This window comes from Typha latifolia, chromosome 2 (assembly GCF_019914945.1).
Source record: "Typha latifolia isolate L0001 chromosome 2, TyphaL0001v2, whole genome shotgun sequence".
Lineage (NCBI taxonomy): Eukaryota > Viridiplantae > Streptophyta > Magnoliopsida > Poales > Typhaceae > Typha > Typha latifolia.
The window spans coordinates 9486166-9497892 of record NC_133087.1 but is presented as its reverse complement, the minus strand read 5'-3'; the positions used below and the strand labels follow the sequence as shown (position 1 = coordinate 9497892).

The window sequence follows — 11727 nt, the reverse complement described above, 5'->3', positions numbered from 1 at the left end:
TAAGTAGTATGATGTTAGTCGTTTATCTAATTAAAATTCGTTCATGTAATATATGATGATTTAGAAGGTTTTAGAATTTCTACTTATCTTTATTACTAGCTAGATTTTTAATTATAGATAAAAATAAAAATAAAAATATAGATGAAAACCTAACTATAATTATATCTTGATTAATTAAAGATTACTTTATAAAATAATAAATAAATACATAAGCCTAGTATTTTATTTGTTACAAAAATAACAATACATAATAAATGAATAGAATTACTTAAAATATATATCATAAGAATATTAGAATATAAATCTAATAATTATAATTTATAAATCTATCTATTAATCTAATATACATATAAGTAAATAAATAAATAAATATAAGTATTACCTATATTTATGTGTAATAGTTTATAACCTAATTAATCATCAATAAACTTTAATTAACAATAATAATAATAATGATGAATATGTATTATTATTAAAATAAATAATGTCTAAATCTATTTGTATTAATTAAGACAGAAATACCTAAATAAATAAATAATAAAATTAAAAAGGATAATGGATCACTAGTACTAGTGCTAGGCCGAGCCCAGCACTGCTGCAAAAAAATAAGAAGAGAAGAAGCAGCTGAGGAAGAAAAAGAAGAAAAAAAGAAGGAAGAAGAAGAAGAGAAGAAGAAGAGAAGAGAAGAAGGGAAGAAAGATGAGGGAGGTGCGGACCCGGGCCGGCGGGGAGGGCACTGGCAGCTGGTGGCCAGCCAGCGGCTTGGCTCCGACGGGCCCGAGCCCAAAGTAAGAAAAAGAGAAAGAGAGAGAGAGAGAGAGAGAGAGATAATGAGAGAGAGAGAGAGAGAGAAAGGGAGGAGGCTCACCGTGTTAGTGGAGGTGGCGGCGGCGGTCGCAGGCCGACACCCCGGCAGAGGGAGAGAGAGAGAGAGAGAGATTTAGATGGAGAGAAAGAGAGAGGCGGTGGGGGGTTTGCGGCGGCACTAGAGCCCGCCGCAGCCGGATGGCTGCGGCCACACTAGGGGGTGCGTGGCACCCCCACGCCATGCCCAGCTGCATAGGCACGAGCCCGGCCACGTCGTGCCCATGCAAAACTATTTTTTTTTTAAGGCTAGGTTGTTATATTAGTTGTTTCGATGATACTAATTGGAGAGATAACTTGATAGAGTTATTCATAAAGCCTATAGATATGATTATTTATTATGATTGATAGATGATTTGGAAGTTGAACTAATTGCTTCATAGGACAGCAATGAAAGGAATATAGAGGACTACGATATTTCATATTGTAATGCCCCCCCCGGCACGGCATGTGCACGCCCACGCGCCCACACGGCACGCACGGCGCACGCGACAAGTCGGGCGAGGCCCGTCACGCACAGATACTCTCCTGTGCACATATAATCATGACATCATCGAAAAAATATCCTGCTAACCTATTCATGATCACATAATCCATCGCCAAATAAATCATACTCTTAACCAAATAAACCTGTTAACATATGAATATCAAAGTCCACAATAATATACACTAGACTCGCTACACAATGCGGCGGGGCCCACACAGCCACAACAAACCATCAAGATACCATTAAACAACCGATACAAGAGTACACTATGATTCGACCTGTATTATACAAATCATCGTCTAATACAAAAGAGTACAAATATCAAATACTAGTACAACTTAATTTCTATATAAACCATCATCTATACCATCTCGCATCTATAGCTCACCTCATCATCACTCTAAAATATCTTCTCAAGATATCTCAGGTCACTATCACGTACCACAAACCTGAGGGGTTAGAAAAGAAATAAAGAGAGTCATGAGCAAAATGCTCAGTGAATAGACCTTACCCCGAATCAGTGATGCCAAACAGAGTAAAATCATGTACTTGGATAATATGAATTAGAAAGCAACATCATGTCATGAATGAGTATATGAATGCATCCTCAATAATACATAATTGAAAAGTAGATAATATGTCATACTGATAAAAGTATACAATCTTCGACAATGAATAAATAAATCTCCATGTCATATGATCATCATAACTCTCTATCAAATATGATATATGATGCATGCCAACCATGACCATGCGATGATATCAAATGCAACCATATATGATATATATTGACCCCTCAATAATCAGTTATGTCAGATAAAAATAAAATCATATGCATTTCTCAACATCACGATCATCACCGACATCTCGGTATAGTATCATCATACTAGACTACTGTGCACAGTCAATATCCGGTACCCAGTCTCAACATCATGCCCGAAGGCTCAGAGCATACTCTGCCATCCGCAAGGAGTATCTCAAATATAATCATACCCCGCCACCTGCTAGGGTATCAACATCCATCCAGACCGGGCACACACATAGTTGATAGAAAACCTCGTGAGGATAACTCGCCACATATGCCCTGGCGAACGGCATGTGTCCGAATGTCTGCTGCGCACACAGACTAACGACCTCAGACGTAAGGCCAACAGGATCGCGACCATGTCGAGCGATCAATCATCCACCAAGCGCGTCCTAACCCTCGCGCCCACTCGGGTATCCTCACGCTTTTTATCAACTATCCTATCAATCACATTTCATGCTTTTCTTCTAAATGACAAATCATATGCATATATCCAGTACGATAACAAGTCAATGCATAACAGGAATTTAGGTGGAATAGGAATCAAGAGAAAATGATGCAATGTAGTCTCCAACTGTATCGTCAACACATGCATACTCATGCTAATCTATTACATGCATACTCATGCTATAGATCAACTCGGTAAACAATCATAATAGTAGAATCATCTCTGATTATCTCTATATATATCATCAATGTACTCTTATTCTAAATCAGCGTAATCGAATGCATGATAAAATATGCTCGACTATAATCATCTCTAGATAAAATCATATAATCATGCTGGAGGTCAAAACATGCATATACACAAATATATAATGTAACCTAATTTGAGAAAGGCGTCTAAGGGATAAGACTACTTACAGTCTGATAAGAAGACACGAACCACGCATCTCTCACGTCCGTTAGTCAAACATTAACTCATTGTCAGGATTCACGGGGTCTCACATAAGGGGTTCGGGGTCTGAAAATATTTAAATGATATGATGTCAGCCGTTTATCCCATTTAGAATTCATTGGTGTAAAATATAATAAATTATTTGATTTTATTAAATAACTTGATATACATTATATATATATAATTATGATAACCTTATTCAATTATTTGGCAATTATTACTTTTACTTAACTAGTTACTAATCATACATATATTAATCATTATTCATAAATTCAAAAGTAATTATCTGAGCTCAGCATTTTATTGCATAGAAAATAATATATAATAATAATAAGGTGCTAGAAACACATTGAATACTCAAATGTATTAAATATATGCATGTATAAGCATACATAAACGTTAATAGAAACTTATAAAATTTAATTATTTTTAATAGAACTAACTATATAAAATATAAGATTATTATCAATACGATTACATGTATTAATCTAATAAACAGTGGCAAAACTATATATAATCATATGTAAGTACTTATAACTATAATTAATAAATTATTATACTAATAATACTTAGCTAATACTTATGTTAGTGAGTATAAATTATCAAAATAATCAATCATTTAGATAACTGATTTACCTATATTTTAGAAACTAAATCATATGATTAATATAAACAAATTAAAAAAAAAAGGGAGCAATCCCTTGTTATAGTCTTTGGGCTCGGCACTACACCTTTCTGATCTTTGGGCCGAGCCCAACACTATTGCAGAAGGGAAGAAAAACTGAGGAAGATGAAGAAGAAGAAAGAAGGAGGAGAAAGAAAGGAAGAAGAAGAAGAAGAGAAGAAAAGAGAAGAAGGGAAGAAGGAGGAGGGAGGTGCGGACCCGGGCCGGCGGGGAGGGCACCGACACCGGTGGTGCGCCCAGGCCGGCCCCCGACGGCCCGAGCCCGGCTCAAGAAAAAGAAGAGAGAAAGCCCAGAGAGAGAGAGAGAGAGAGAGAGAGAGAGAGAGAGAGAGAGAGAGAGAGAGAGAGAGAGAGAGAGAGAGAGATAGTGAGAGAGAGAGAGAAGAAGAGAGAAGAGGAGAAAGAGCTCACCGGCGCTCGTGGAGGTGGCGGCGGCGGCGATAGTCCGGCCTCGGCGAGAGAGAGGGAGAGAGAGAGAGAGAGAGAGAGAGAGAGAGAGAGAGAGAGAGAGATTTAAAGAGAGAGAGAGGGCGGTGGGAGGTTGGCGGTAGCTGTGGCGGCGCTGGGCCCGCCGCTGCCAGACGGCCGCAGCCGGTTGGCTGCGGCGACGCGAGGGGGGGTGCGTGGCACCACCCCCACGCAGCCCCACTGCATGGGCACGAGGCCGGTCACACTGTGGCCGGCCACGTCGTGCCCATGCAAATTTTTTTTTTTTTTTTTTTGGATTGGGTTGTTACACATATACAGTGTATCGATGGATGTTTATTATATTGCTAGATGATGAACGGTTAATGATGTATAGAGAAGTGATTATATTAGCATTTGTTTAACTGTTGGCTTACATGTTCGATTATTATTGGAGGCTATTGAGCGAGCCTTTTAGAATGATGAGGTTGCTCTTAATGATTGTAAAGACTTACATGTTTACATTTAAGTCTTAAGATAAAGATACTTGATTGGGATATAATGATTTCATGATTAATTCTATTATAGTTTGTGGAAATTTAATCTTTAATGAATTACAAAGTTAAGATTGCGAGAAGGTTGTTATCTATATTTTTGGATGTCTTCTAATCTATAGGAATCAGTTAGTATCAGTTAGTTTATTATCATATCATAATATCATTATCAATTCAGGAGATTAATCTTAGTAGCTTTAGTTCATGTATAATGATTTTGTGGATTTGTTTAAGATGTGTTTATGTATTCTTAAAGATCAAGTATGATGGATTAGTAAATATTTGTGTGGCAATGGATTAATATTATGAACTGAATATTATATCTGTCGAGATATTGAAGAGATTATTGGATTACTTAATAGAACTCCGTGGATAGTCTTTGGATTTGAATATCGATATTATTAAGTGATATTTTGGTGGATATACTAGTAGTGATAGTAATTAAATAGATAATGATCAAACTGAAATTATGTGAATTGAGGAATGAATAGTTTGGATATAGAAGTGATTGATAGAAGGATCATCGTAAAGTTTATCATGTATGTTTCTTGAGATAGTTTGGATTTAACCTTTTAGATATTGCAGATTAAGAAGGAAGATAATGTTGTGAATCAGAAGAGGATATAAATTTCATTTGAGGTTGCATTAGGATTTACATTGATAGGTTAGATTTGATGCACTGCATGTTATTTTTAAGAATGTATTATGAATATACGTTGATATTGTAGTCTTATATGGATATGTGTGATCTCTTATATTGATTTATCTAGTAATTTGTATAATGGTTTAAGCATATGAGCAGTGCATTTTAAATAAGTGACTTTGTGCTATCGCCTAAATTTTTTTGAGAATTTCGAATGATAGCATTTGTCTAGAAAGAGAAGCATGAATTAAGTATTTCGAATGTTCTGGAGATAACTTCCCTTCTTCTCTTCTCTTCTTCTTCATCCTTCTTCTTCCTTTTTCTTTTCTTCTTCTTCTTCTTCTTCCTCAGTTGCTCTTCTCTTCTTATTTTTCTACAACAGTGCTGGGCTCGGCCCAGCACTGTAGTAGGCTAGTGCTGGGCCAAGCCCAGCACTAGTACTAGTGATACATTATCCTTTTTAATTTTATTATTTATTTATTTAGGTATTTCTGTCTTAATTAATACAAATAGATTTAGACATTATTTATTTTAATAATAATACATACTCATCATTATTATTATTGTTAATTAAAGTTTATTGATGATTAATTAGGTTATAAACTATTACACATAAATATAGGTAATACTTATATTTATTTATTTATTTACTTATATGTATATTAGATTAATAGATAGATTTGTAAATTATAATTATTAGATTTATATTCTAATATTCTTATGATATACATTTTAAGTAATTCTATTCATTTATTATATATTGTTATTTTTGTAACAAATAAAATACTAGGCTTATGTATTTATTTATTATTTTATAAAGTAATCTTTAATTAATCAAGATATAATTATAGTTAAGTTTTCATCTATATTTTTATTTTTATTTTTATCTGTAATTAAAAATCTAGCTAGTAATAAAGATAAGTAGAAATTCTAAAACCTTCTAAATCATCATATATTACATGAACAGATTTTAATCAGATAAACGACTAACATCATATTATTTAAATAATTTTAGATTCTGACCCCCTGTTCAGGATCCCGTGGACTTAGCTATTGAGGTTTGACCATTGTCGTAGCAACGTGAACGAGTGGTTGTTTGATATTTGTAGTGGTGGTGAGTAGTCTTATCTCATAGACACTTTTCTCAAATTAGGATATATTATATCTTATGTACATGCATGTTTTGGCCTCTAGCATGATTATATAACTTTGTATAGAGATGATTTTAGTCAACCATATTTTATCATATATTTGATTAGACTGATATAAGATATGAGTACATTGGTGATATATAGAGATGATTATGCTGTTATGGTTTTTATGTCGGGATAATCTCTATTATGAGTATGCATGTGATAGACTAGCAAAAGTATACATGTGTTAGATACATGGTTAGAGTCGGCATTGCATCATTTTTCTTTTGGCTTCTTTACCATCTAAATTCCTGAGTTGCATGATCTGTTGTCGTACTGGATATATATGCATATGATTTATCATGTATAGGAAATCATAAAAGTACATGTGTATATGATGTGATATGATATGATGCGATGGATGGAACGGTATCTGGTCCGGACTGGTAAAGACATACTCTTAGCGTATGGCAGAGTATGGTGATGGCTAATGGTTGTACTCTTAGCGTATGATAGGGTACAACTATCATTGATATACCCTTAGCGTATGACAGGGTATGATTACTTTCTTCTAAGATACCCTTAGCGTATGACAGGGTATGATTTATCTATAGAGATACGCTTAGCGTATGGCAGGGTATGATTTATCTATAGAGATACTCTTAGCGTATGACAGGGTATGCTCTGAGCTTGTGACATGATGTGTATCGAGTTTGGAGCCGGGTACCGTAGTCCAGCATGGTGTATGATATTCATAGTTGAGACGGATGATTGTGATAGTGAGAGATATGTGGACTATATCTGGTTCTGACATCTACGATTATCTAGTGGTTGGCATGCACATCATTGATGTGACTAGTATTATTGGATCATAATTGATATACATGATATGTTGTTATATTCGGTGATGTTATATAGTAATTTCATTATGTGATATATTTTTGGTTAAAGATATAATATGCTCATTCATGAGAATTAATTTCATTCATATATATGTCATTGAGGATACATATATACATGTTCATACATGGCATCATGCTGTTTTTTGATTCATATTATCAAGTACATGATTTACTCTCTATTTGATATCACTAATTCAAGGTAATGTCCATTCACTGAGCCTTTTGCTCATGACTTTCCTTATTTCTTTTCTAACCTCCACAGATAATATGGTACGTGATATCGACTCGAGATATTCCGATGAGATATTTTAGAAAGATGAGGTGAGCTATAGATGCGAGATGATATAAAAGATAGTTTAATCAGATATTGAGTTATACCATTATTTTATATTTGTACTTCATTGTATAAGCGATAATTGGTATAATATAGGTCAGACTATAGTGTACTCTTGTATTAGTTGTTTAGTTATACCTTGATGGTTTGTTGTGGCCTGTGTGGGTCCTGCCAGATTAATTAGTGGTCTAGTGTATATTATTGTAGGCTTGGATATTCACATGTTAACAGGTTTATTTGGTTGATAGTATATTTTATTTGGTGTTGGATTATGTGAGCATGAATATGTTAACAAGTAGTATTTGATGATATCATGATTATATGGTTACAGGAGAGTATCTGTGCGTGACGGGCCCCGCCCGACCTGTCGCGTGCGCTGCGCGTGCCGTGTGGGCACGTGGGCGTGCACGTGCCCGTGCTAGGCGGTGGCGTTACAACTAACATGTCAAAGCACATAATATCTCAATTTAATATCTATGATTAAAAACCAACATATCTAATTTCTAATTAAATCACTTAAATCTCATATTTTATCAAGAGTCTCAACTTAATATTCTATCAAATCCTCTATGCAAAATCCACCACATATACTGAACGATTTAATCTTATAGCATCATCAAAATTTTTTCCATAACATCATTAATATCATAAAAAAATAAGTTTGTATATTTGTAATTAAAATTCATCACCCAAAATACATGATTTTCATGCATGTACATAAGATATAATATATCCTAATTTGAAAAAGGTGTCTAGGGAATAAGACTACTCACAGTCTGATCAGATGGCACGAACCACACATCTCTCACGTTCATCAGTCCAACATCAACTCATCGTCAGGGTCCACGGGGTCTCAAATAAGAGGGTTCGGGATCTAAAAATATTTAAGTAATATAAGGTCAGTTATTTATCCAATTAGGATCCGTTTGTGTAATATATGATGATTTATTAGGTTTAAAATTCCTTATTTTGTTTTTATTAAATAATTTGATCTATATCATATATTTAATTATAATAATAATAGTTTGTTATTATTCTAATTGTAGATTTATTTATAAAATCATAGTTTGCTAATTATATATTAAGTATATAATAGTCAATCTCTTTTGATAAAAAAACCGTAAAAGAGCTCCATGTACAATAATATAATTTAAGATACAAGCACCTATATTATATAATATTGTATAATTATACTTTAATTACTTTGTCACTACTATCCTTACTAAATAAATTAAAGAGTTGCATATAAAATAATCTTTACTTAATCATGTAATATAAACATTAAATAAGCCTACTATTATATTACATGCATAATAATGTATAATAAGCTGTACATATATATATATATATATATATATATATACCTAATTATAAAGACATGTATTAATCTAATAAAATATATTTATGTACAAATATTTATAATTATAATTAATTGAAATTACACTAATTACACTTACCATGTTACTAAATATATCTATTCTTGACAAATTAAATTAAAGATCCAATTTAGATTAACTAAATAACATAAGTACTTTACACGTGCTTTATTACCAGAGAAGGTAAAATGAACAGAGGAAAGGAAGAAGAAGAAGGAGGAGGAGAAGAAGAAGAAGAAGAAGAAGAAGAAGAAGAAGAAGAAGAAGAAGAAGAAGGGAAGGGAGGGAGGCTCACCTCGGCCGTAGCGGCGGCAACGGCGACAACGGTGACAGCGGCAGGCCGGCGTCGATAAGCGAAGGAGAGCTTGAGAGAGAGGGAGTGAGAGAGAGAGAGAGTGAGAGAGAGAATATGTGAGAGAGAAAGAGAGAGAGAGATATAAAGAGAGAAAGGGAAGGCGGTGGAGGAGGGGTAGCGGCGACACCGGAGCCTGCCGCGGCCAGCTGACTACAGCCGGTTGGCTGCGGCAGCGGCAGTAGGCGCGTGGCTCCCCACCATGCAAACTGCATGAGCAGCTTGCATGGGCATGAGGTCGGCCATAGTGTGACGGGCCATGTCGTGCCCAAAATTAATTTAATTAATTTTTAATTTTTTTCTTTCAAGGTTCGGTTGTTACACTTACTCTATCTTGATTAACCAAAAATTATATAGTATTTATTTAATTATGCAAAATAATAAATAAATAAGACTAGTATCTTATTATACACACAATAGTATACAATATATTGTTAAAATTACTTATAATGCATATAATATGAATATTAGTACATAAATCTAATATAATTAAATAAATGAATATAAGTATTACCTATATTTATGTGTAATAGTTATAACCTAATTAATCATTAATTATACTAATTATAATTAATAATTATCATGTGGATATATTATTATGAACATAATTAATGTCTAAATAATTTATCAGCATTAATTAAAAAAATAATACCTAACAAAATAAATAAACAAATATAAAATAAAATAAATAATAAAAACAATGACACCAGTGCTGGGCTTGGCAGCACTGCTTGCTACAGTGCAGAGACAAAAGAAAAAGCTTAGAAAGGAGAAGAAGAAGGAAGAAGAAGAAGAAGAGAAGAGAAGAGAGAGAGAGAGAGAGATAGAGAAGGAGAAAGAAAGAAAGAGAAGGGAGGAGAGGAGAGAGGAAAAGAAGCTCACCTTGGCCACCGTGGCGATGGCGGCAGCGACGACAACAGTGGCGGTTCGATGGCGATAACAATGGGAGAGAGAGAAAGAGAGTTTGAGAGAGAGAGAGGAGAGTGAGGGAGACAGAGAGAGAAAAAAAATATAAAGGGGGGTGGGGGAGAGAGAGAGACGGTGGGGACGTCGGTGCTGCGGCTTCAGCACCGATGGGCCCACTGGAGCTAACTGGCCTAGTCAACCGGGCCAGTCGTTGGGAGTGCGTGGCACCCCCAGCCCGCGCCAGCCCAGCATGGCATGAGGTCCATCCAAATATTTTTTTTAAGGTTGTTACACCAATAACCCTGCCCATATTTCCTACCCAATTGGCAATTATATTTCCTACTTGAATATTAACAAAAGCTTTCAAAAGTCTATGACATTCTTGTACAATAAAGCTGATACAAAAGGGAATCTCTCAGCCATGAGTTAAGAATTCTACCAATTCCTTAGAGTCCAGCTCCAAAATAAAATGTTGAAGTCCCATCCTACTAGCTAGCCTAAAAAACTATAGTGCTCCTGCAGCTTCTGATCTAAGGGGCTTTCTTCGTCAATCCAAATAGCACCTGCACATTAATGAGCCATTAGTGCTTGCGTATGATATACCTTGCTCCACTTTCTTGGACCACATGGTCAAAAGACTCATTAGTATTGACTTTGGTCCAATTTGGTAGAGGAGGAACCCACCTTACCAGAGTGGTTTGCATTCTCAAATGAATTATTTATTTTCAAGACATCATTTATATTATTATAATATATTTGCTGCTACTATATGTATCATATGTTGATATTTGTCATCAGACATATTCTTATAATTTATTTTCTAGCTCATAAAGACTTATTATTTTGCAAGAATTTAAGAAGCCATATTATTAGGTGACCTTGTGACCCGTGCAAAACCAAATGTTGTCCTATCGGTTCTTTGATCCATACAAGATGTTGGAATGTATTTGACCCATAGCCTATCGGTTGGAGCTACCTAAAGGGATACGGGTATATCTATTTTCCACGTCACAATTTTGAAGGTCAGGATTGGACCAGATCTAACCATAGGGATTGATTTGCCAAAGCCTACTGAAGATCATGAGATGGATGAGCCGGTGTGAGTCCTAGCTAAGAGGAGGTGTCAACATGATGGGCAAATAAATATGGAGGTTTCAATGAAGTGGTGTAACAACCTATCTCTAAAAAAAATTAAAAAAATTAAATTATATTAATTAATATTTTGCATGGCATGACATGGCCAACCACAATGTGGCCGGCCTCGTGCCATGCTGGGTGGCGCCCACCGGCCCGCCCAACTAGCTCCGGTGGGCTCGTCGGAGCTGAGTCACTGGCGAGAGGCCGGCTGTTGGTTGACCAACAATGGTCGGTGCCCTCCCCGCC

General features: G+C 35.2%; 1 long non-coding RNA gene across 2 annotated transcripts; it reads right to left on the bottom strand.

Moving 5' to 3' along the window:
* Window positions 1–1603: 1603 nt before the first annotated feature.
* On the bottom strand, window positions 1604–10423 carry LOC140782516 (uncharacterized). Of its 2 annotated transcripts, none has more exons than XR_012107889.1 (3): window positions 10321–10423; window positions 8484–8584; window positions 1604–1800 (listed from the first exon to the last, which is right to left on the bottom strand). It is a non-coding gene; the product is annotated as an uncharacterized lncRNA (long non-coding RNA). The 2 variants fall into 2 exon arrangements; XR_012107890.1 differs by lacking the exon at window positions 1604–1800 and adding an exon at window positions 3019–3120.
* Window positions 10424–11727: the final 1304 nt, after the last annotated feature.